We start from the raw sequence: 26,769 nt of genomic DNA, 5'->3' as shown, positions 1-26,769 counted from the left end.
TTTTCATTAACTTCTAGGAACCTTTACTTTCCTCTTTTATTTCATCAGTGACCCATTGATCATTGAGCAATGTGTTGTTCAGCTTCCAGTTTGCATGTTTTCTACTGTTGTTTTTGTTGTTGAGTTCTAGTTTTAATGCATTGTTATCAGATAGAATGCATGGGATTATTTCTATTCTCTTATATTTGCTGAGGTTTGCTTTGTGCCTTAACATGCAATCAGTTTTAGAGAAGGTTCCATAGGCTGCTGAGAAGAATGTATATTGTATAGAAGTTGGATGAAATATTCTACAGACATCAGCTAGATCCATTTGATCTAAGGTGTTATTTCATTCTAAAATTTCTTTACTGATTTTTTTGTTTGGATGACTTATCTATTGGTGATAGAGGGTATTAAAGTCTTCCAATACCACCCTGTTGGAGTCTATATATGCTTTTAGGTACTTCAGAGTGTGTTTGGTGAAATTAGGTGCACTGACTTTGGGTGCATTAGGTTGATACGTTATTTCCTTTTGGTGTATTTCTCCTTTTATTAGTATGGTGTGTCCTTCTTTACTCATTTGATCAATGTAAGTCTGAAGTCTACTTTATCTGAGATAGGTATTGTTACTCTTGCCTGTTTTTGGGGGCCATTGGCTTCGTAAATCTTCTTCCAGCCTTTCACCCTAAGCCAGTGCTTGTTTCTGTCAATGAGATGAGTCTCCTATAAACAACAGATTGTTAGATCTTCTTTTTTAATCCAGTTTACCAAATGGAATCTTTTAATGGAGGAGTTAAGTCCATTAGTATTCAGTGTTAGTATTGATAGGTATGTGGTGATTCCTGTCATTTAGTTGTTTTTGTTGTTTAAGGATTTGATTATATGCAGCTGAATCAATGCTATCTCTGATAGCTTGTCTTTTCTTCTCCTGTGGTTTGGTACTGCCTGTCCTCTCATGGTTTTGTTTGCTTTCATTTTCTGTGAGAAGAATTCCTTGAAGAATCTTTTGTAGTGGTGGCTTGGTGATCATATATTCTTTTAGTTTCTGCTTATCATGGAAGACTTTTATTGCTCCATCTATTTTGAATGACAGTTTTTCTGGGTAGAGCATTTTAGGGTTGAAATTATTTTTATTCAGTGCCTGGAATACCTCACTCCATGCTCTTCTTGCTTTTAACCTTTCCATTGAGAAATTTGCTGTGATTTTGATGGGCTTACCTTTGTATGTTATTTGTTTTTTCTCTCTTACAGAATTCAATATTCTTTCTGTATTCTCTGTGCTTGTTGTTTTAATGATAATATGTTGTAGGGTAGTTCTATTTTGGTCAAGTCTGTTTGGTGTCCTGGAGGCTTCCCGTACCTGAATGGGCATAGCTTTCTCTAGATTTGGGAAATTTTCTGTCATTATTTTGTTGAATATATTACAAATCCCTTTTGCTTGCACCTCTTCTCCTTCTTCAATGCCCATGATTCTCAGGTTTGGTCTTTTGATGGAGTCAGTGAGTCCTTTCACAGGTCTTGAGTTGTTTAATTTCCATTTTTTCTTCAAGTTTTGAGATTCTGTCTTCTGCTTGCTCTAGTCTGCTGGAGTGGCCTTCCATTGTGTTTTGTATTTCTGTTTCATTCTTTTTTTCTGACGTTTTCCATATCATGGGTCACTTCCTCTTTAATATTGTCAATTTTCTTCTTTAATTCATTTATCTATCTATAGTGTTCTCTGTTTCACTTTGGTATTTATTTAGGGCACCTATGAGTTCATTTATTTGTTTCTGTGTCTTCTTTCATTCTTTATTTTTGGTGTCTCTGAATTTCTTAAGTACCTCTTGTACATTTGCCTGACCATGTCCAGTAATATCTCCATGAAATTCTCAGAGGATTTGAGAATTTCTTGCAGGATTTCTTCTTTCAGACTGTTCTTGTGGGAATCATTAGGTTCCTTCACGAAGTTTATCTTTGTTTTGTCGGAGTCTGAAACTTAGTATCCATTATCTTCATTTCCCTCCGAATCTTGTATTAAATTATTTTGGGAGGGAGAATAATTTCCATCCTTTTTTCAACATCTTCCCATTGCTCAACTTGGTACTGTGAAACTATGTTCTTGATAGGCTGTTGGTGGTTTCAGTCACCTGTTTTCTTTTCCCTGGTCAAATTTTGTTTTCTTGGTATATTGGATTTTTAGCTTCATGTATCTGTGCTATTTCTGTCCCTTGTCTGCATGTAATTTAACTAGTATTAACTAACTCCCAATAGTAAAACTAACAAAACAAAATGAAAAAATAGCAAAGGAAATCTACAGGGAGAGAAAAACAAACAAACAAACAAACAAGAAATAAATGAATACAAATAAACTCTAGGTTCAGGAACAATAGAATTTCAGTCTAATTAGTTCTGGTGTTACTCCTTCAGCATCCAGTCCTGGTGTTGTTATTTAAGCAGAAGCTCTGTCTTAGTCTCATCAGGTGTTTGGGTAGTCTTGCCAGTTTTTCTTCTGTCTTTCAGTGGCAGCTGTTTGTCAGCTCCTCCCTCAGTAAGGTGTGGCTTGTCTTCAGGTTCTGGAGATCAGCTCTTGTAGCCCACCAGCTGTCCTGCTTTGGAGTTGGATTTTTCCTGTGTTGGTTTACTGGGGGCTTTTTTCTTTGCCTCACTCTCTTTCTCTGCAGCAAGGTCAGTGATCCGTCAGCCAGTCCCCAGCTGTCAGCCTGTTGTGATGGTTTGCTGATTGTTTTTCAATTTTGCAGTGTAGTTTGCCTTTGGATGTTGCTCACTGGCTCAGGAGATGAGTTTTGTGGACTGCTACCTGCTCTACTTCAGGCAGCAGCTCATGAGCTGCCTATTCACTGTCAGCTCTTCTGCCTTTCCAACCTTTGTTTACTGAAGATTTGTGTGGAGATCAGCTCCTTGTTCCTCCCCCCTTCTCCATTGCACTTATAGCACCCCACCTTCTCTGCTGTGAGTTAGTTTTCTGTTCTTTGTTTATTCAGTTTTATTTTGTGGGGTGCAGTGTCAGTCTGCCTACAGGGCTGTGCTGGTTTATCCCACGGGTGGCTGGGGGAATACTGTATGATGCTTGTTGCTCATGTGTGGGTCTGCTGAATGTCTCCCAAGCAGGTTTGGAGCCAGCATCTGATGGCATAGGAGCCCTCTTGTTTTCTCAGTGTAATGTGACATGGAGAAGCTTTGTATAGACTAGGGGTTCAGGATGTTGAAGTTTAGATTCTTTATTTCTTCCAAGTGTGGCTCCATCATCTCAGCAAGATTTTTGATTTATGGAGCATATGCTATCTGCTTCTGCACCCTAGTCACCATCTTGGATCCTTATTCCTGTCTGAAGTGTTTCACCAAGAAATCCAAGAAAACAAGTAGGCTGTGAGCTTCTGCAGGCTTGAAAATGGCGGCAGCAGCTAAGGCAGCAGTGCCCTTGTCTTCTCTGGAGGCTACAGTGGTGATACTCTCATTCCCTTGCCCGTGTCCAGTAGGGTAGCAGATGACATGAAGGGACAAAAGCCTCCTCCTCCTTCACAGTGACTTGGCTCTTAATCCTCTGCAGTAACCACTGAGGAGCCTGATGTGTGGTGGAAGGAGACATTTGGCTGTGGGTGAGAAAGGAGGAGGTGGAGGGAAGGGGCAGGGGACCACTGAGAAGGGCAGGGGAAGTAGCCAGCACTATTGTTTATGTTTTTGATTTGGCCTTTCAGACTGGAGTAAGATGAAATCTCAATGTCATTTTGGTTTACATCTTCTCTATGGTCAAGAATATTGAGCATTTATTCTTGTATTTATTGGCCACTTGTGCTTCTTCATTTGAAAATTGCCTACTCAGTTTATTTGCCCATTGATTCATTAAGTTGTTGATTCTTTCGGAGTTGAATTTTTGAGCATCCTCTAAGTTCTGTTTATTAATCCTTTGTCAGATGTGTAGCTGGAAGATTTTCTCACAACCTGTAGGTGTATCTTCAGTTGAGAGACTTTTTCATTTGTGATGTAGAAGCTTTTTAGTTTGCTACAGTCACCTATTTCAATCCTATCTCTTATTTGCTGAGCTATTAGAGTCTGTAATTATTACCAATGCCTACTTGTTCCAGTGTTTTACTTATTCTTTCAGAATTTCAGTAGTTTCAGAATTTAGGTCATTCATTGAAAACTTTGATCCACTTTGGATTGATATTAATACAAGGTGGGAGATGGGACTCTTGTTTCAGTTTTCTACATGTGGGTATCCAGTTGTCCAAGCAAAAATTCTCCAAAATGTTTTGGGCTCCTTTGTTGAAGATTAAATGGCTGTAGCTGCAAGGATTTTGTGTGGGTCTTCTATAATTTTCCATTTATCTTATCTGGTCTTGTGCAAGTAAGTTGCTGTATTTATTACAATGGTTTTGTACCATAGCTTGAAGTCAGGCATTGTGTTATCTCCAGCATTGATCTTTTTGCTCAGAATTACTTTGGCAATCTAGGTTTTTTTGTTTTCTTGGAGGATTTTACTATCTCTGTGAAGAATGTCATGGGAATTTTGATGGGGTATTACATCAAACGCATATATTGCTTTTCTTAGTTTAGCCATATGTCAGCCATTTTTAGTATTAATTGTGCTGATCCATGAGCATGGGAGATCATTCCACCTTCTAATGTCTTCTTTGATTTTTTTCTTCCATTTTTTATAGTTTTATTGTAGGGGACCTTCACTTCTTTTGTTGAATATATGCTCTATTACATTTATTGATTTGCATATATGGAACAACCCTTGTACCTCTGGAATGAAACTGACTTGGTCCTGGTGTATGATCTTTTAGATATGTTCTTAAATTCTGTTTGCAAGGTTTTTTTTTGAGAATTTTTGCATTTACATTCATTAAAGAATTTGGTCTATAATTCTTTTTTCTGTGTGTGTCCTTGTTCAGTATTAGAATGACTGCAATACTGGCTCTATAGAATGAGTTTAACTGTTCCTTTCCTTTCTGTTTTATGGAAAGTTTGAGTAAAATTGGCATTAATTGTACTTTAAATGTCTGGTAGAATTCAGCAGTGAGTGTATCATGTCCATATCTTTTCTTTTTGGAAGACTCTTTATTACTGCTTCAATCTCATTGTTTGTTATAGATGTATATATCTGGTTTATATCCTCTTGGTTCAATTTTGGTTGTTCACATTGCATTGAGAAATGTATCCATTTCTTCTAGATTTTACATTTTATTTAAATATAGCTTTTTGAAGTATTCCCAGATGACTGCCTCAATTTCATTCATATTTCTCTTGACATCCTTCTTTTCATCTCTAATTTTATTTGGGTCATTTCCCGCTACCTTGTAGTCAGCTTAGTTAAGAGTTTATCAATCTTATTTATCTTTTGGGAGAATAAACTTTTGGTTTCATTGATTCTTTGTATAGTTTTTCTTGTCTCTATATCCTTGATTTCAATGCTGATTTTTATTATTTCTTTCATCTCCTAGTTTTGGGTTTAGCTTATTCTTGTTATCCTAAAAGCTTAAGATGCATCAGTAGGCTATTTATTTGTGATCTCTTTGCTTTTTAATTGAGGTGTTCAAAACTCTAAAGCTTTCCTTCTACATTGCTTTTGCTGTATCCCAAAGGTTTTGGTAGAGATCAATAAGTCAAAGACATTGGAAAATTACTAAGAAAATATGAATGGAATATGCAAGACCTCTGGGACATCATCTAAAGACCAAATATATGAATAGCAGGTATAGAAAAAGAAAGAGATACACACTAAAGGCAAAGATAACTTATTCAATAAAATAATATAGGAGAAAACTTCCCACATCCTAATAAAGGGAAAGGACATCTAAGTACAGAGTGCCTTTCAGGACATCAAACAGGCTGAATCTGAAAAGAAATACCCCCCAGACATATTATGGTCAAAACACTAAATACACAGAACAAAGAAAGTATGTTGAAAGCTGAAAAAACAGAAGTGATAGGTCACATATAAAGGTAAACCACCAGAATAACAGCAGTTTTGTCAACACAAACTCTAAATGCAAGTATTGCATGGAATGATATATTTCAAGCCCTGGAAGAAAACAACTGTCAACCTAAACTACTTTGTTCATCAAAACTATCCTTCATAGTTGAGGAAAAAATAAAAACTTTTCACAATAACCAAAAACTAAATGAATTTATAGCTATCAAACCAGCACAACAGAAAATACTTAAAGGAATTCTGCAGCAACAATCTACCAGTTCTTTCTTTCTATGAGAGTGAATCAACAGATGCTACCTATTCATTAAAAGCTATCAGCCATGCATGTGTTCTTTTAGGGAAACTTAAAAATATTTATATCTCCAGAAATTTTTAAAGACTCTGAGTCTACTGTACAATGGAAAGAAAAGAATACACAATGACCTATGTCTTGTAACTTTCTGTGTAACCTTAGGGGAGTAATTTCTGCTTTATAGTCTATTGCTTAAAACACTGGCCTATCTCACACTCCCCAATTTTACAAATGTAAAAATAATGTTCTGATTGTCTTGAATGTTAGCTGACTTAAGAGTTCCAGAAGCCTAAAAGGAGTGGAAATTGGTGTGAGCTTGTTGTGTCATGAACAATTGAGTCCTGATGTTTTCTCAAACACAGAGAGTTCCTTTTAATCAGAGGTGTATATACCTATGTCTATATAATCCTATGACGTATGAGCCCCAATCTAAAACAGAGGTTTATGTATGTGTAACCTATGTAGTGCCATGATATATGAACCCTAGTGAGAACACTGATGAATCTTTCTACAAAGAAATAGGAATTTTTTATAGTAAAGGATCCTCTCCCCAAGTACATATACTAGAATTCTCTTATTCAAAGCCATGGTCCTGATTATCATCAGTTCCACAAAATCTGACTCTTTTAACCTTGAGTAATTCTCTTTTATCAATGATATTATTTGTTCACATCACACTTAGATTATTTTCTTTCTTGATTGAATTTCTTTCCACATTACATATCACTCCTCACAAAGCCTGCCCAATAGAGTGACCCCCCTATACTTTCTCTTCTCTGTCTGCTTTCCTTATACCTTGTCTCCCTTTCCACAAATTTTCATACAAGTTAAACAAGCATTTGAAATATTTTCTACAATATGTAGTGTGGGCAAAAGAGGATTGAGAAGCTACAACATAGACACACACACACACAAACATATATGAGCCTGTAATTTTCTATTTCAATATAATATTTTACTTAAGAATCATGATAAACAAAAACAATTTTACAGTCTCCATGTACATGATTTTAAGAGATTAAAAGTATTAATATTTGTTTCATTGTTAAAATACAACAGTGATGAAAATGACAAAAAGATTATTCACCACCACCAAGTAGGCTTCATCCCAGGGATGCAGGGATGGTTCAACATACGAAAATCAATAAACGTAATAAACCACATTAACAGAAGCAAAGACAAAAACCACTTGATCATCTCAATAAATGCAGAAAAAGCCTTTGATAAGATCCAACATCATTTCATGATAAAAGCTCTAAGAAAACTAGGAATAGAAGGAAAGTTCCTCAACATTCTAAAAGCTATATATGACAAACCTACAGCCAGCATTATACTTAATGGAGAAAAACTAAAACCATTCCCTCTAAAATCAGGAACCAGACAAGGATGCCCACTATCTCCACTCCTATTCAGCATAGTACTGGAATTCCTAGCCAGAGCAATTAGGCAAGAAGAAGGAATAAAAGGAATACAAATAGGCAAAGAAACTGTCAAAATATCCCTATTTGCAGACGACATGATCCTATACCTTAAAGACCCAAAAACCTCTACTCAGAAGCTTCTAGACATCATCAATAGCTATAGCAAGGTAGCAGGGTATAAAATCAACATAGAAAAATCATTAGCATTTCTATACACTAACAATGAGCAAACAGAAAAAGAATGTATGAAAACAATTCCATTTACAATAGCCTCAAACAAAATCAAATACCTAAGTGTAAACCTAACAAAAGATGTGAAAGACCTCTACAAGGAAAACTATAAACTTCTGAAGAAAGAGATTGAGGAAGACTATAGAAAGTGGAGAGATCTCCCATGCTCATGGATTGGTAGAATCAACATAGTAAAAATGTCGATACTCCCCAAAGTAATCTACATGTTTAATGCAATTCCCATCAAAATTCCAATGACATTCATTAAAGAGATTGAAAAATCTACTGTTAAATTTATATGGAAACACAAGAGGCCACGAATAGCCGAGGCAATACTCAGTCAAAAGAACAATGCAGGAGGTATCACAATACCTGACTTCAAACTATATTACAAAGCAATAACAATAAAAACAGCATGGTACTGGCACAAAAACAGACATGAAGACCAGTGGAACAGAATCGAGGACCCAGATATGAAGCCACACAACTATAAGCAACTTATGTTTGACAAAGGAGCTAAAAATATACGATGGAGAAATAGCAGCCTCTTCAACAAAAACTGCTGGGAAAACTGGTTAGCAGTCTGCAAAAAACTGAAACTAGATCCATGTATATCACCCTACACCAAGATTAACTCAAAATGGATCAAGGATCTTAATATCAGACCCCAAACTCTTAAGTTGATACAAGAAAGAGTAGGAAATACTCTGGAGTTAGTAGGTATAGGTAAGAACTATCTCAACGAAACCCCAGCAGCACAGCAACTAAGAGATAGCATAGATAAATGGGACCTCATAAAACTAAAAAGCTTCTGTTCATCAAAAGAAATGGCTCTAAACTGAAGAGAACACCCACAAAGTGGGAGAAAATATTTGCCAACTATACATCAGACAAAGGACTGATAACCAGAATATACAGGGAACTTAAAAAACTAAATTCTCCCAAAACTAATGAACCAATAAAGAAATGGGCAAGTGAACTAGACAGAACTTTCTCAAAAGAAGAAATTCAAATGGCCAGAAAACACATGAAAAAATGCTCACCATCTCTAGCAATAAAGGAAATGCAAATTAAAACCACGCTAAGATTCCACCTCACCCCTGTTAGAATAGCCATCATCAGCAACACCACCAACAACAGGTGTTGGCAAGGATGCGGGAAAAAAGGAACCCTCTTACACTGTTGGTGGGAATATAGACTAGTACAACCACTCTGGAAAAAAATTTGGAGGCTACTTAAAAAGCTGGACATCGATCTACCATTTGATCCAGCAATACCACTCTTGGGGATATACCCAAAAGACTGTTACTCCAGAGGCACCTGCACATCCATGTTTATTGCGGCACTATTCACAATAGCCAAATTATGGAAACAGCCAAGATGCCCCAGCACTGATGAATGGATTAAGAAAATGTGGTATCTATACCCAATGGAATTTTATGCAGCCATGAAGAAGAACGAAATGTTATCACTCGCTGGTAAATGGATGGAATTGGAGAACATCATTCTGAGTGAGGTTAGCCTGGCCCAAAAGACCAAAAATCGTATGTTCTCCCTCATATGTGGACATTAGATTAAGGGCAAACACAACAAGGGAGTTGGACTATGAGCACATGATAAAAGCGAGAGCACACAAGGAAGGGGTGAGGATAGGTAAGACACCTAAAAAACTAGCTAGCATTTGTTGCCCTTAACGCAGAGAAACTAAAGCAGATACCTTAAAGCAACTGAGGCCAATAGGAAAAGGGGAACAGGTACTAGAGAAAAGGTTAGATCAAAAAGAATTAACCTAGAAGGTAACACCCACGCACAGGAAATCAATGTGAGTCAATGCCCTGTATAGCTATCCTTATCTCAACCAGCAAAAACCCTTGTTCCTTCCTATTATTGCTTATACTCTCTCTACATCAAAATTAGAAATAAGGGCAAAATAGTTTCTGCTGGGTATTGAGGGGGGGAGAGGGAGGGGGTGGGGGCAGGGGGGAGAAATGAACCAAGCCTTGTATGCACATATGAATAATAAAAGAAAAATGAAAAAAAAAGAGATTAAAAGTATTAATATTTGTTTCATTGCTAAAATACAACAGTGATGAAATTGACAAAGAGTTAACATTATTCAATAAATGCACTTTCTGGAAATGAATGAAGGTAGTTTGATTCTGTTACTCAAATTCTTGATACTGATATTTGTAAGTTATTTTTAGAGACACATAAGATATTTATTTTATTAGTTCGGTTCCTCTAAAAGCAAAGCTTGAGACAAGGACTCAGATGCAGGATATTTAGTTGGGAGATAATCCCAGGGATTAGGAGTAAGAGAGACAGAAACTAGAACAGGAAAAGTGAAACAACCAATGAGAAAATACATTCATTACTGAGGAAATGGGATCAGTGAGGTCTTGATATTGACAGAAGCTCCAGAAAAGCTCAAAGAATACTTCTTGGAATTTTTCACTTGAAGTATGGGATGAGAAACTACATATCCAATAGTTTCTGTCTCCTCCCACCTCCATTCTCTATCACCATAGGTCAAAATATGCCCCTAGGGAAAGTGACTATCTTTCAGAATCTGGCTGTGGTCCCTTGCTTCAGACAAGGCACAGAGCAAAACTGAAGATGTGCATAGTACTCAAAGTAAAAGAGTATTAGCAGGAAGAAAGGTATAGCAGGCATGAAAATGTCCACTTCAGCCATAGTCAGAATAAGACATGACACTCAGAATATATTTTGGGGCAACAGATACGACTTCATGAAAACCTTTCAGTGAGCAAGTACATGATTTAAAAATCAGATCAATTACTTTTCTTCTTACATGAATTCAACCAAAAATTAAATTTACTTATGCTTCTATCCTGATGTAAACATGTGGTTTAAATCAATAAATGTCAAAGTTAGATAGTCACAGAGGCAAAGGACTATTTTATTGATTTTTTGTTTTAAACACCAAAGTAATGGATAATGGAAAGACGTGATAAAATTTGCTGAGTGCATACTAACAAATTTTAATCATTACTACATTTTTAAACATACAAAGTAAGATGTTGAAGAGACATTGAAGGTAGCCACTAATAGGGATTTATGTATAGTTTTTCAAGCACTGCAAGGTATATAAATTAAAAGTTATTATCTAAAGCACTGTGTGTCTTTTTAGCACTACTAAGAAGGAGTGTAGTATATAATTTTCCATTTCTGCTATGGATACAAAGGAAAATAGGAATATTAATTTTATATATTGGACTTTCTCAACTGTTATACCCCAAATTTTGAAGATTTTAAAGAAATGAGATTGTTTATATGAGTTTATGCAATCATTAATGGCATGAATTAGAATCTAAGTTGTTTTCCTATGTCTAACTGCTTTTCTTTTAACTTAAATAATGAGTTTGAAAAAAGAAGTTATATGGAAATTGTGTCTATTTGCAGATTTGTTTTAGCATTGGATATCAAGAATGTAAAAATTCTTGTGTAATCTTATAACTTAATGTCTGCTCTTATCAGAAATGAAGAATAAATTCCCATTATAAGGATTTTCTAATTCAGAAAAATAGACTTGATATAAAATTTAGTGAGATGAAGTGTACCAATTCTTTTTTATGGCTGATGAATAAGAATTGCCTTAATTTACAGAGTGGAATCTTGGCTAAAATATGTTAGAAAAAGTACAATCTGCTCTTATATTGTCTACATATAGAAAAAAGACTTTAGTTAAAACTCATTTGAAACAGAACAACCGCGGAAGCTTGTTGCTAAATTGATGCAAAATTGAGAATAAAAACATGGCTTGCTTCTCTGAATTTTGCCTGAGGATTGTGTTCTAATTCTAATGACCAAGCTTAACTACAAAGAGTACAGTCACATCCAGATTCCATTTAAAATTTGGAGAAAACTTTTAACTGATATGACTTATTTCTCTTTCTTGTGGTGTCACTGAGAAAGTATTCAAAGTATGCTTCTGTGACTAAAAATCTGTAACCAAACTCATCAGTGTCTATTGCTAAGGGGGAAATCATCTAGTTGAACTAAGACCTAAAGTGAGCATGAAGAAAGAAAATAAGTGCTTTGGCGCAGATGAAGCTAAGCCATGCAGGACAAGTACTCTGAAGATATTGATGTCTAAATTGTGTCAATACAAGGGGTGACTAAAAAGTGTATCATTCTTCCTTGCATGTCCCATCTGGTCAACTTAAAGACTCATTTTAGCCATGAAATATCATATTAAATATCTTCAGTCACAAAGATAAATTAACCATAGTAAATAAGAAAAATCTATTGAGAATGGATGCTCTATTTCTGAGCTACTGATGGCATAGGGTTAAAATATTTCCTTTGCTAACAGACTGGGCAAAGGAAGATAATAAAAACCTCAATGGACAATTCTTAAAATTTATTTCCCATTTGGAGTCAGAGAAGACCCAATGCATATATTTAAAAAATTAATTAAGTTATCTGCAATCTATGTTCTTACTCTCTATATACTCAAAGCTATTCACACTTGAGTTTGAGGCTACCTTTCCTATATAGTAGAAATTAGCAAATGATTCAACTAGAAAAGCTTCAGTTTCCTCATTTGCAAAATAAGATTAGAATAATTTTTCCAGACTTATTTACAGGACATTTGCAGAGGCATTTGAGATCATATGTGGAAATATACTTGAATTTTTCTATCTGAGTATCATCAATCTATCTATCTATCTATCATCTATCATGTATCTTTCTGTCTGTATGTATGTGAATTTATCTATCAGCATATACCTGTTTCATTCCAGACTTTATACACAAGTCTTTGCTCACCTTTCTAGTAATCATCTCTGCCTCAGGATAAAAAGCAAGCTGCTTACCTTTAGTCATCTTCCCAAAATTAATCTGTGATTTGAACCTATATATTCCAACTCAAAGCTGATCACATTTATTTTCTTCTGGATGTCAGGCATCATGAACCTGATTTATCAATATAAATTTTCATCCCATGGGGTGCACTTGTCACAAACCTACTCTTTTACCCATTTGAGTGACACTTGGGATTCATGCTTTGTTTCTGAAGTAAAATTGCAAGGTAAACCTTCATTGTAAAGTAGACTAGAGATAAGGATGTTTAAAAATTATTTTCTTAGTTACAGAATACAGTGTTTCAATGTTTTTTCCCCATTTCAGAGCCAGTGTTTGCACACAGAAATCTTAGAATACTCTTGTTTTCATTTCATCTGTTGCAGCTTTTCTAGGAGAAAAAGTAAGTAAAATGCCTAAGACTACATTAATTTGCATTATATTGCATAATCTGTTGAGAGGGAAAAATAACCTTTGGTGACTAGCCAGTTGTTTTACGTCTAATATCACAAATTATGTTTCATCATAATGATAATGTTCTGTACATCACATCTGAGTGGTTGTCTGGGAACTGAATTTTGAACTACTAAAAGCCTCCAGCTTCTGGTGATCAGTTAGATCAGTGTCTCTCTCCCCCAAAACCTCAATCATGCATTCTTAGAGGAAACTTACCCTTTATTCAGAAGAGGAAGAGTGAATCAGTTCAACCAGTCAGAGAACTGCAACCTCCAAAGCGCAATAATTATCCAGATGTACATATGTGATAAAATAATAGCCAATGAAATTTACTGAAGCTTTTCCTTCAGTTTGATAGGACAGAGCCATAGACTTTTTGCTATATTTATATATAAGTCTTTTAGGCTATTACTAATATAAATGCTTTTGACATACTGATGAGGGTCAAGGGAGAGAAACAATGTTCTGATGACACTTCCCACAATATTTTATCATGAAAGTTTTCATGTAAATAGACAAATTGGAAATACTTTGTGGTGATACTCTGGTTTACTACCACCTAGATTCTGAAATTATCATTATACTGTAGCTACTTTTTCATACACCTATCTATTTACCTCTCTCTTCACTTACCAATCCATTAAAAAAATTTGATGCATATCAAAATAAGCCAAAAATTAGTTTCATAACATTTTCTGAGCCTCAATATCTACAAGGCAAGGCAGAGCTGTTGGAATTTCAGTGAAATTTATCAATAAATTCTGGCTATATTGAAGCTGGTTTGATGCAAATGGCATAAAGTTTTTAAATTGGCATAGCAAGTTAAATGGCATGGTGAGTTCTGAAGTTAATAGTTGTACATAATTCCTTGTTATTTGATTGTTTTTCTCCTTTCTTTAGCCACTCACAGAAAGATGACTAAAGAATATATGGCAAAAATTATTCCACTGTTGTATATAGTTCATTGTGGTGACTCTCAAGAAACTTCCTCATAAGCTACTCCTATAAAATGTTTATTTTCAAATACCTCTCCTTGGTTGAATCTATTTTCACAAGCCACTACTTTGTCAAACATAATGAGGAATATTGTTGTAAATGTTTCCAGTGAGTGTTACTGCAGAATATTTTCCAAATCACTGAAAATGTATTTTGACTTTGCAGCAGTTGGTAGCTCTTGCTAATGAGGGTGGAGTTTATGTTGTAAAAATTGTCAAAGCCTCCAAATTATAAAGGGATCATGAAGAGATCATATAATATCAAATATCTGTTTAAGTGACTTCTAACAATAAAATTACTGCTTCGGGATTTTCCTAGTATGAAACTTTAAAATCTGTTTTCTACCATCCTGACCATAATGCACCTATAAATATATTTTAATGTTGAAAACCAATCTTTTAATATTTTCAATACCTATATATTTCTTAATAAATATTTTATGAATTTTCACCACTGATGCTATTTAAGCATGTAACAAATATGCATCATAATTAGTATAGACCCTTAATAAAGATGTAAAGTTTATTTTAAATAGTACATATATTGCACAAGCTAACAAACTTAAAACAAGTAAATGTGTGGAATCTTCAAATCTTCATTAGGACTACTTAGTATGAATGGCTGGAAGTGAGAGGTCATCCATGCAGTCTTTTCTATTTCTAACATATCAAATTTAATTTAAGCAAATATTTAACTTAATTTAAGCAGATGAAAAGTTAATGGGCCCTTTTTACCCACTCATGATTTCATTCATGTAAATATAAGTAACAGCATCTTCTGAAATCTTTTGTCATAAGTTGCTTTTTTCTATGTAACATAAAAGTTGTGCTACATTGTATGGATAGAATAAATAGTTTCAAAAGCTATTATTCATTGATTGCTAAGTCAGAAGTAGCATTGTAAGTACATGGTATATCTTACATTTAATTTTTCACCACAATTTTCTAAAATCTAACTTTCATTTTACTAATGAGGAAACAAATATAGAAAGTTTAAAATAAATTTTTCAAGGTCAGATAGATAAAAATTGTGAACTTTTTGACTCTAAAAATTATGTTCTTTACAATGATGGTTATCAAATAGGAAATCATGAGGACTATCAAGAAAAAAATCTGTAAACACCCCAGATGTCAAAGTCACTCAGTGCAAAAGATATTTTGCTTGATGTTAAAGACAGACACGCTCTGCCTACGATCACATCAGACTCCTGCAGGTTCTGAAGTGAGAGGCAGAGCTAGTTATAATGTGGTCATCCACGGGATCCTGATAGTTCTTAATGTAAAACTAATGCCCTTTAATAGAGGGCCACACATGATATACAGAACTAGGTGACCTTTTTAAATATAGACACAGGCACTTAGGAACCAACAGACTGCAGTTTGAAGATATTTCAGAGAGAACTGTTGTGAAGATTAGAGCAAAAATGCAAAGGCCCCTAAACATCAGAAGTTCTCACTAAAGGGGAGATGCTCATTTTTATGGTTTTAATATTAGCAACCAACAACTAAGAACCTTTTTTTCGTAAGGGTGATCTGGGTCAGGTATAGCTGGCCAGTTTGTCTTTTGCTCTTTTGAACCATACATTTGACAGGCTGACATGATTACAATGTCTTTTTCTCTACCTTTGTAAACGTATCTGCTAGATGTGTCAATTCCATGACCCTGAGCTATGGGGAGAGGACTAAAATGAGCTGTGGGCTAGTGATAGAAAACACTCCCTATTAAGATATTAGGGAGAAAGCAAGAGGACCTGTCAGTTCTTTAGAAAACTCCACTCTAGGCACAAAAACTGATACAACATTGATATATAAATAGATCAGGAGATTCTTTTTCCTTTCCCCCTAATCAGTCCACATGCTATTTACCCTTTATTGTTATCCCAGATGCATCAAGTCAATAAAAATATGCTTTATATTCTATTGTGTTGGCTTTTCATTGCTGTTTCTCTTAAAATATACACTAGTCCTACAAACTAGTTTGACTCTTGCCTCTGTCAGGGAAAGCTGACGTGAAATGAATCTGGTAGATGATTCCTTTGGAAGCAGTATTGTGTAATTTAGTGACCCATGATATGTTTATTAAATATCTACTTTCATTAAATATCTATTTTCTGTGAATACGAATTTGAGTAAGAGAAGACATATCTTGCTTGCATGGAATTTATAATCTAATATATAAAAGGATGATATGGCAAACTTTGTACTTTCTTTGGCCAAACTTTCTCTATATATCAAATTGTTGTTAAAAAGTGAGATAAAGTCATCAAAGACCTTTAGAACCTTAAACCTGGAAAAGAGTTACATCCTAGGAAGGTGAACATCTATAAAGCTAGATGTCACTGCTCCATCACGTCCATGCAGACATCACTAATTAACTTCTGCAATTTTCTTCACTCAAGTTAGTGTGGACTCAAATTATCCTAACATGGCTTCTGAAATGCACTGTTAGTTAACAGTGTTAGTAAAGAAATACAGTATTTGTCCTTTTTCACTATTCTTATTTTCATGTGTTAAATGTTGCAAGTGATACCTAGAAAAGTCTAAATAAGCCACCATAGATGACTGCTTTTGGCAAGAGCAAAGCTGGAATCTGGATGCTAGTTTCCTAAATCTCATGGAAATGCTCCTTATTTCTATCAAACATCCTCTTTTTATAACAATAAGGCACCTTAAAATGGGAGCATATAAGGAAAAACATTTGGAGGAGGAGAGAGGACTTTTAATAATATACTAAAGGCAGAGTATGGCTGAATAATTATGCTTCTTTTTTTATTTTTATTCTGCTTCTATGTTGATTGCTTTTTATTATTATTACTCATTTATTCACATGTGCATTTATTGTTTGGGTCATTTCTCCCCTCTGCTCCCCTTCCCCCCCCCCCACTTCCAGGAAGATCCTGTTCTGCCCTTGTCACTAATTTTGTTGAAGAAAAAACATAGGCATAATAAGGAAGACAAAGCGTTTTTGCTAGTTGAATTGATGATAGATAATACTTTCAGGAATTATTTCTATAGTTTGTTGGTTGCTTTCTGAATGGAGTTGTGAGAAGAGAGATCCTATTTCTATACACAGAGTGGAATTTCAATTTCTACACTTTCGTGCCATGTCTTGAAATCATGATTAATTCTATGTAATTCTTATGCTTACAGCATAATATGACAGTTAAGAGGCTGTATGAATCCAGCTATTGTAGGACGCAGGTAATTTTTCTGGGCAGTATGATTGCCATTTTTACTTAGGTCTCTGACATGAATATTATATTCTAAGAAGAAGTGAAATAACCATTGTATCCTCATTGTTGTTGTGTAGCTGAATATTTTAATATCAGGATTATGTTCTTCAACTCTTCTGAAACATAGTTCTAAGCTATCACAAATGACTTAGCAGCTCTACTTAAAAGGCTCCTTAGACAGCTCAAACAATTGTCTCTAGTACACAAGAAACCATTGTCAAAAGTATAAAAAAGCTTGTCAATTTATTCAATCTACAGCTACATGATTACTTCCCCTTCTCACTCCCAGTGACATCAAATAATTACAATAATTAAGTGGTATGTAGTATTTACAACAATATCATGTTCAAATTGCCCAGTAATTTTGCCTAGCATATAAGGTAAAATGGGTTTGATCACATTGAACCTTATTTTCACTTTCACATCTGGATAATGTATATAAGTAACATATAGAGACCAAAAGAAAAAAATTATGGCAATGAAATTAATTCCCAAATATATTTTATTCTAAAACCTGGATTATGATGACAACCCACTATTTTATGTCTAAGAAGAAAAAAGAGTGTGCTCTATAATTTCTTCCATTGTCCAGGCACACAGTAAAGAAGGCTGATCTATAATCCCTTTAGCCAACTCAGTACCAATTTGAGCACCAAAGTAAATAATGAGTTCATAATTATATAAATACATAAATGAATATATAAATGATGAAATAGCACTTCTGTACAATAGAATGACAACAATTAACATTATCATACTGTAACTGGGAATACATTGATTTAGCATTCACCAGAGAAATGATAATTTCAAGTAGGTAGCATCCATGGATACTAGTGGGAGTACTTTTGATGTAGTGTGTGATATTTAGATGGTCTCAACTTATCTCCTTTTCACTATCTGCTCAGTAAAAAAAAAAATGAATACAAGGGAAAAATAACAACTGTGTATTTGGGAAATGTGATGGACTTCACCTAACTCAAGTGATTGAGATTATGAAAGTCAGTAATGAGACATTTGCAAATTATATTCCACCAATAGGGCACCATGGGGAAATATGGTAGTCCTCCTGTGATACTAAGGCTTAAAAAACAAACCCTGAATCTAATCATGATCAAATATCAGATAGGCCCAGAGTGGGTTTGATTCTCAAGATAATTGTCCTGTAATAAACTGCAGACTCAGAAATTTAGAAAGCATAAAAAAAAAACCAGGAAATATTCTGAATTAAGAGAAACTCAGAAGGTATGAATACTAGGTGCAAGGCATGACCCTATATTAAGCCCTGTCATTATAAAGAACACAGTGAAATTGCTGATGAAACATGAAGGAAATGTGGACTGGGTGTTATATGTAAATATCAACTTGCTGATTTTCTGATTATGCTGTGGTTATATGTTAGGAAGCTTTGTTTGTGAGAGATTGGTATTGCAGAATGAGAGTAGTGGGGTATCAGGTTTACTGCTTGCACTTGCATGATTCAAAATCTTATGTGTTTGTGCATATGCAAGTATGCATTGTTCTAGAAGTCACACGCTGAATTTTAAATTATGCAAAAAGTGAAAGTGTGTACTCATTTCACAGTGTTTCAGTGTTTTGTTTGTGTGATACTGGAATTTGAACTCAGAGCCTCATGCTTAATAGGCAGGTGCTGCACCACTTGAGCCACTCCTCCAGACCTGTTTTTTGTATGTTGGATAGATTCTCAAAAGCTAATTGCTCAAACTGGCCTTGAACTCCTATCCTCCTGATCTCTGCTTCTTAAATAGCTAGGATTATAGGCATGAGCCACCAGAGCTCAGAATGAAATTTGGTTTTGCTGGATTTTTCCTACTGCATCCTTCTCACCACATTGCATGAGTTTACTAATATAATTTCCACAATCGTTAGGTACTGCTGTTAATCTGTATTTCATATATGACAGAATAAAAACAGAGGAATTATAGATGTTGGTTATAGTCTTCCAAATGGGAAGTGTCCCAAATAGGAATTTAACCCAGGCCCAGTGTTCATACATGCTATTTTGGTCATAGACTGAATAGAGGTAATAAATTGTATGAATACAGACAAGTAATTCAATGGCTGGATATTTGTACGTTCTAAAACTTTTGCTGGAACTTAATCATTCAAGTCATATATAATTCATACCTGAAAGTAGGGTATCTGAGATGTAACGAAGATTAGATGAAGTCATGAGAGTGGGGTCACCATAGTTACATTAGTGGTTTTATGATAGAAGAAAGGGAGAATCCCCTTGTGATGTCTTGCATTGTCTTGGGACTCTACAGAGGGTCTCCACCAGCAAGAAAGTAGTCAGCAAATGCAGTTCCTCAAACTTGGACCTCCCAGGCTCTACAATAGAGAGATAAATAAAACTTCATTCATTATAAATTACCAAGTCTGTGATATTCAATTATAGCAACAGATCATAAAGCATAACAATAGGTATAACTTAAGGCCTTCAAGATCATGTTTACAAATTAGATTCATTTCGCACTGGTCAGCTAATGATTTCGAATATTTTGTGATAAGCTTTGCTTTCAGAGCTAGCTGGTATTCAAGGTATATTTTAAACATAATACCTAAGTACATAAGTAAAGGAAGAATATGAATGAAATAGAAACCAGAAAAAATGCGAGAGGGTAGAAATTATAGGTTATGGTAATGAAATAATAAGATAGATGCAAATCAGTATGATAACCCTGGGTATAGTTTATGCTTTGATATTTGGTATTCACACCATTTAGTAGCATAGCCATTGACCAAGAAGATAAACACTTATGAGCCAGTATCTTTGTTTGGAAAATGGGTAATTTGCTAATTCACAGCATTTTGTCAGAAAATTAAGTGAAAATTTACCAAGTGCAAATGCTGATATATGATAGGCCCTCATTAAATGCTAACTTTGCTTAACTTCCATCAATTTTTTTTTTTTGCAGTACTGGGGCCTGAACTCAGGGCCTATACCTTGAGCCACTTTGCCAGCCTTTTTTTATGATTTTTTTTTTCAGAGTTAGGATCTCCCTAAGTATATGCCTGTGCTGGCTTCGAACCATGATCCTCCTGATCTCTGCCTCTTGAGTAGCTAGGATTACAGACTTGAGCTACTGATACCTGATCTTTCAACCATTTTTGAAGATTTAGTTCTTCCTTTACATGGAAGAAAGAAACTGAGTATCATGTGGTTTTCAAAATTCAGAAATTATTCTTTTTATTAGGTATTTTTATATCCTTCCCTGCAATAGTTCCTTTCCTGGAATATTTACCTAAGGTCTGGTATAAAAGCTACCTAGAAGTTCATTTGCAAAGGTCAAAGCAGTTAGAAGAGGAAGAAAGTAGTGTGTGAGGCTGTGTATGCGGGAAGGATAGTGAGTCAGAACAGTGTGCAGATTGATCTGTGTGTGGGAGCACTAACAGCCCTTGACTGCTTCTCTTGCTGGTGTTAACATCTGTGCTTTGTCACAAGGGCTGTGTATTTGCTGGAATTAGTCAATGGTATTAAGCCGTTTTACAAGTTTCAGGTAGCCCATTAAAGAAGTGGTCCCAAAGTTCAAAATCATTTTAGCTGCTTGGCACTTACAAGCTTAAGTCTTTTGAGTTTATTATAATTTAAGAATAATGAGTAGGACACCTTTCCTGTTCAGTTACTTCCCTCTCTGAGTCTCAGTGTCATTCCCAGCTCTCAGTATTTAACTCTAATTTCTCACTCAGTGACAAAACTCCAGATTTGTTGGAGCAATTTTGGCATTCAAAACGAAACAGGCTCCTTACATTACTGTGAACCAAGGTACCCAGAAGCCCCTATGAATTTCCTATTTCCATATGCACCAGATTTTCACATTCTGAAATGTTTCTTATGGGAACACGAGAAAACAGTTATAATTAAACTTAAGTAGAGAAACTATTTTTAACACTCTGTGGGATATATAATAGAGAAAGGGCCTTGAAGGCAAATCCTACATTATCAGACACCCAGGGTTCCCAAAGTCAGAGAGGACCCTTTCTCATCACCCATCAGCTTAGTCTTCTACCTTTAGAAAATGGAAGAAAAAAGTGCTTAATTGGGGCAAAGACATAGAAACAAAGATTTCTATTTTGGCCATGTCCACATTTCACTTAAAGCAATGCACGTATTTTCCTGGGTAAAACAGAAGTAGATTTACATTCGTTTATAAAAATGCCATCTTACTCAGGAATTAAAAGCAAAGAATTAGCTAAAGAATCATCTGCTACTAGCTTTGTGGAAGAAAGTAAAATAATCATCAGATTCTGAGAAAGAAAAGGACTTATCTTTGCCGTCCCCCTTCACTACTATTTTCTACTGAATTCAAATAAATGACTTTATGTTAGCCAATTATGCATACCTACTGTATTAGTTTCCTATTCTAAGGAAATACCATAAAGTTATTAGTATAAAACAATGTACACTCATTATTTTTCACTTCTGATAGTCAGATATACAAGGTGGGTCTCCCTGAACTAAAATCAAGGTGTCAGTCAGAATGTATTCCTTACAGTCACTTTAGTGGAAAATCCCTGTTTTTTTCTTCCTCCATCTTCAAAGTCAGAACAATGTCTTCAACTCTCTAGCTCTGATTTCTTGCTTTGTGTCCCTCTCCCACTTCTAAAGACCATTGGAACTGCTTCAACAATCCACAGTTACCTTCATTTCTCAAGGCCAACCAACCTTAACATCAAGTGCAACCTCAATTTCCTATGCTGTGAAATATGACATCTTCCAAAGCTTAGGGGGCTAAGTGATGGTCACCTTTTGGTGGCCTTATTTAATGTAATATATCTATCAAGCCAAAGTCTCTGGGTACCAGGTTAGCCATTTAAAAGTAACTATTGTCAACTGTGTGCCTAATACTGTGCTAGAATATAAGATTTATAAAGGATGAGAAAGTGTGTTTGCCTTCAGTGAATTTAATTTAAATTAATCAAATTTAATGTATTGATCCAGGCAAAACATGAAACAAGCACAGTTGAATGCTACCAAGAGAAAATGACCTAGATTTTTATGATATTTTTGCTATCAACTGAATGAGTATCTTTGCATAAACAACTTATATTTCTCTTAATTCTTAATTCTTAATTCTATGCACTCTTTTGAAATTGTATTAAAACATGTTTTGATTGTGGAACTATTTCATGATCCATAATCATCTTTTGCTTTTCCTAACAGTTCTACAAAGTAAGTTGGGAAAGTAACATAAAAATATGAAACTGTCTTTTAGCAGAAAATGTTTTAGTTGAAAAGTAGAGTGCCTGGTGCATTAAGTCAACTTAGAGACTTAATGGACAGAATTTATATACTTTGTGTAAAAGCATGACTATAAAACACTTTAATCTTTTCTACATGGGTTATAATGAATAAGAGATCAATGAACTTACCCCACATTTTATTTTAATTAATTATTTAAAATAATTGTGTCATCTCTGGACTTTGTACTTTTTGAGCAGGTACAGTACCCCTTAAGTCATGCCTGGTTATTTGGAAATGGAATATCACAGTTTTTGCTCTGGTTATTTGGAAATGGGGTATCACATTTTTCCCAGGCTTAACTGAACTACAATTCTTCTATTTTACACTTCTACCTTAGCTGGGATGAAAGTTGCATGCCGCTGTGCCCAACTTTTTTCACTTGAGTTGGGTTCTTAGGAACTTCTTGTCTAGGATGGCCTCAGAGGCAATCCTCCTGATTTCAGTCTCCCATGAAATATATTTCTTATTTTCTGAAATTTTCACATATTTCTCTAATTTTGAAACCCATAATGTCTTTTTATTTTATTGAAGTAGTTCTTAAAGGATGTATGCAATAAGCTTACTGATTATAGCATATAAATATATATCCAAAATTTCCCTCTCATTTACCAATCAGTTGGCTGGGTATATTCAGGTTGAAAATCAACCCTCTCCCCAATCTTTAAAGCAATATTCTATTGTCTTCAGCTGATAGGATTGCTGGTCAGAAATCTGGTATCAATCTGATTCTCATTCTAATGTAAGTAATTTATTTTGCTTTGCTTTTCCTGAATCTTTTAAGATAGTCTCCTTATACTTGAAGTTCTAAAGTTCCACTAGGATACATACAGACATGAATACTTGTTTTTTGTTTGTTTTCTCTCTAATCCTGTATGGTTTACATGAGTCTTTTCAGTCTCAAGATACTTGTCTTTCTTCAACTCAAGGAAATCATGGAGAAGGAGGATAAAGGAGAATGATGGAGGGGATGAATTCAACTATGATATACTGAAGAACATTTGTAAATGTCACAATGTATCTCCCAGAACAACAATAATAAAAATAAAAGGGAAAATAATTGACTCATGACTATTGATTGTCATGATAAATATCATGACATTGAGAATCAACAGTGAACTCTCTCCCTGGGTAGTGTTAAAGAAAGAAATCACCATACTTGGTTTCTTTGAGATAGGGGCTCACTAACGTTTTGATTGTGTTGGGCTCAAAGTGCAATCTTATATTTTTCCTCTCGAGTAGCTGAGATTACAAGCATAAGGCACCCTTCAAGGACCATGACTTGATTTTTAGAAAATGCACAGTAAGTTAGGAGAAGAGTAGCCTTTTAGAATGTGTAGACATTGTAAGGAAGCATGAGAAGGAAGATTCTAGGATGTTAGCAATGTTCTGTTCCTCTATAAGTGTGTTTAGTTAGTTGAGATATATGGTGTATTACATGTATAATATATGTGCTTTCCTGTAAATATACTGTACTTTCTTTTTTGTGTGTGTGGTACTGGGGTTTGAATTCAGGGCTTCATATTTGCTAGGAAGGTGTTCTACCTCTTGAGCAACTCTGCCAGCCCTGAGTATTTTTAAGATAAGGTCTCACGAACTATTTTTCCAGAGCTTCCCATTTGATCTCTGCCTCCTGTGTAGCAAGAATGACAGCCATTAGCCACAAGCACCTGGCTACTATATGTTCATAATTTTTAAAGAATAGTTTTAGCAGAAGATAGAGGAAAATTTAAATATATATCAATATAAACCACAAATGTAAAATACCACACATATACTTTCATCATTATAGTTATGCCAAGAAGTTATCATTTAGAAATATTTCCTTAACTTAGGAAAACATTCATCAGACAGCAATTTCAATGAATTTTTAAAGATAATTGAGAAATACTTACAAATATGAGATAGACTTCTGAGAAAAATCCCCTATCAATATTTGTGAAAACAATACATAAGATTCTGAAGGGCAGAAATATGTCCTGGCTTTTAATAAGCATTGCTAATTTCATCTGCTATTGTTACCTCATTCCTTTTCCAAACTTCTCTCCCAAATGTGGAGTCAGTAACAGCATATGAAATTTTCTCTTAAAACCAATGACATTTTCACAAACACTGATTTCTGGAAGAACCAGGTCCATATCACTGTGCTTTTATGGTATGGACCAGGCCATCATGATATCATTGATAAATCATTTATATTGCAGCACACTATATAATATAAGCATGCTTTGATATAGGATCAGAAATACTTATTTTTAAATATAGATCCAATTCAAATAAAACAATGTTATGAAAAACAGGTCATGTTAAGGAGAGGTCACATTGCAAGAGGGGGAGGATAAAAGAAGGAAGCTAAAAAGGTGAATATGCTTTATGTATTCTCTGTACAAGAGTGAATATAGAATTATTAAACCTATTGAAATCCATAAGAAGGAGACTAAGATAAAGAGAAGAAAATTAGAGGAGATGAACCAATTCAGGTTATAATATATATATATATATATATATATATATATATATATATATATATGGAAATGTCACAAGGAAACTTCTTATGTAGCTATCTTAGGCAAACAAAAATGTCACTTTTTTTCTCTTACAGAATCAGAGAACAGAAGGGCAGAACAGGTCCTGCTTAGTGGGGTTGGTACCAATGGGAGGGGAGAGGAAGTGGGTAAAGGTGTGGGAGGGTAAATATAGTGGAAATGCTGTGTACCCATGTATGTACATGGAAAAATGTACAGTTGAAACTATTCTAGAAATGAGGGAAGGGAGAGATAAAGGAGGATAGTTTAGGGGTGAAATTAAGTATGACATATTTGATATTCTGTAAGAACTTTTGTAAATGTCACAGTGTACCTCTACCCAGCCCAATAATAAAAAAATAATACTTTCTTTTACAACAATCTGAATGCATGGGTGGTTAAATAGACACTCTTGTAAATAATCTTCTACTTTGTAATGAGTATAGTATATCACACATATTATACTAAAGACTTTTGCTTAATCTGATGCTATTTTGTATACTAGCCCTAATAGGTGACTCTTTAAAAGAAGAATAGACTAATTTTGAGTAGGCAAGCCACTCTTTTGGCAGACTAATACTTTATATGTAGGAAGAGAAAAAAGAACTTCATGTGATCTGAGACTTAATGGGTACTAGTTCTGTGTTGTAAATTAAATTTTAACATGCGAAGACTGAATAACATGGCTTTGGAATTCATGCCCCTGTCTACACACATTTCCTCTTCCTGCAGCAAAGATAATGGTACAACTAATATAGTGTCTGAAATTCTATAATGTTAAGACATTTGAGTATTCTCTCCAATTTGGGCTTTGCCTTCCTTCTTCATCCCTGTCTTTCATCAATGAAAAATGATGAGTATTTAGCATATAGCAGATGTCCAAATGATATGATAAATTAATGAGTAGTTGATAGCCTATATGGATGAAATAAGATTGAAGGGTACATACGGAAGTTTGTAGGTCTTATGTTGTCTTCTATAGGTTAAAGACAGCTAACTCAAAATCAGTACTTGGACATTAATAATTTTAAACATTTTAAACATAAAATCTGTTCCTGATGAAGAGACTCCCTGGAAGATTTAATTGAACTCAAGTAATCAGAAGAAATGTTGGTTAGTTTCAACCATACCTGACAAGATGTGGTTGTCTGAATGCTTGGTTCCCTTCCACTATAACCATTAACATGTGCATTACTGGATATTAAAACTATATATCATCAGCTAACATAGATAGATCACTTCCCAGACCACAAAAACTTTGTGGTTATTAACGAATGAAAATGGGTATTCCACCTATCTGTCATGCCAACAGATCACAAATATTACAGCATCCAAGGGGACTTCCAAGTGCAATTATGATTATTATTCTTTTTGAAGCAATTGTTTACTTCTATTTGTGAAGCATTTGGTGAGGTTCACCATGCAAAGGACTATTCTTTAGTCCTTTAACAGTGACTTGATGATAACCAGATCCCTGCTCCTTGAAATTCAATATCCAGCATCCCATTTAGAGTATGTAGCTTATGGGTTTATCAAAGTCATCTTCTGGAGACCTTTTTTGAGTAAGACATTTTCATAGATTTTAGGATTCAAATATAAATATGTTGTCATTCTTGTA

At 34.8% G+C, this 26,769-nt stretch overlaps 1 long non-coding RNA gene across 2 annotated transcripts in view; it reads right to left on the bottom strand.

Annotated features, from left to right (window-relative positions):
- The window catches only part of LOC141417190 (uncharacterized), a 216,193-nt gene that overhangs the window by 178,549 nt on the left and 10,875 nt on the right, over positions 1 to 26,769 (bottom strand). For both annotated transcript variants that reach the window (XR_012441778.1, XR_012441779.1), the window contains exon 2: positions 19,512 to 19,715. This is a non-coding gene — a long non-coding RNA (uncharacterized lncRNA). The remainder of the gene's footprint in view (positions 1 to 19,511; positions 19,716 to 26,769) is intronic.

This window comes from Castor canadensis, chromosome 15, assembly GCF_047511655.1.
Source record: "Castor canadensis chromosome 15, mCasCan1.hap1v2, whole genome shotgun sequence".
Lineage (NCBI taxonomy): Eukaryota > Metazoa > Chordata > Mammalia > Rodentia > Castoridae > Castor > Castor canadensis.
The sequence above is the reverse complement of the archived record's forward strand: the minus strand, read 5'-3'. Positions and strand labels throughout refer to the sequence as shown.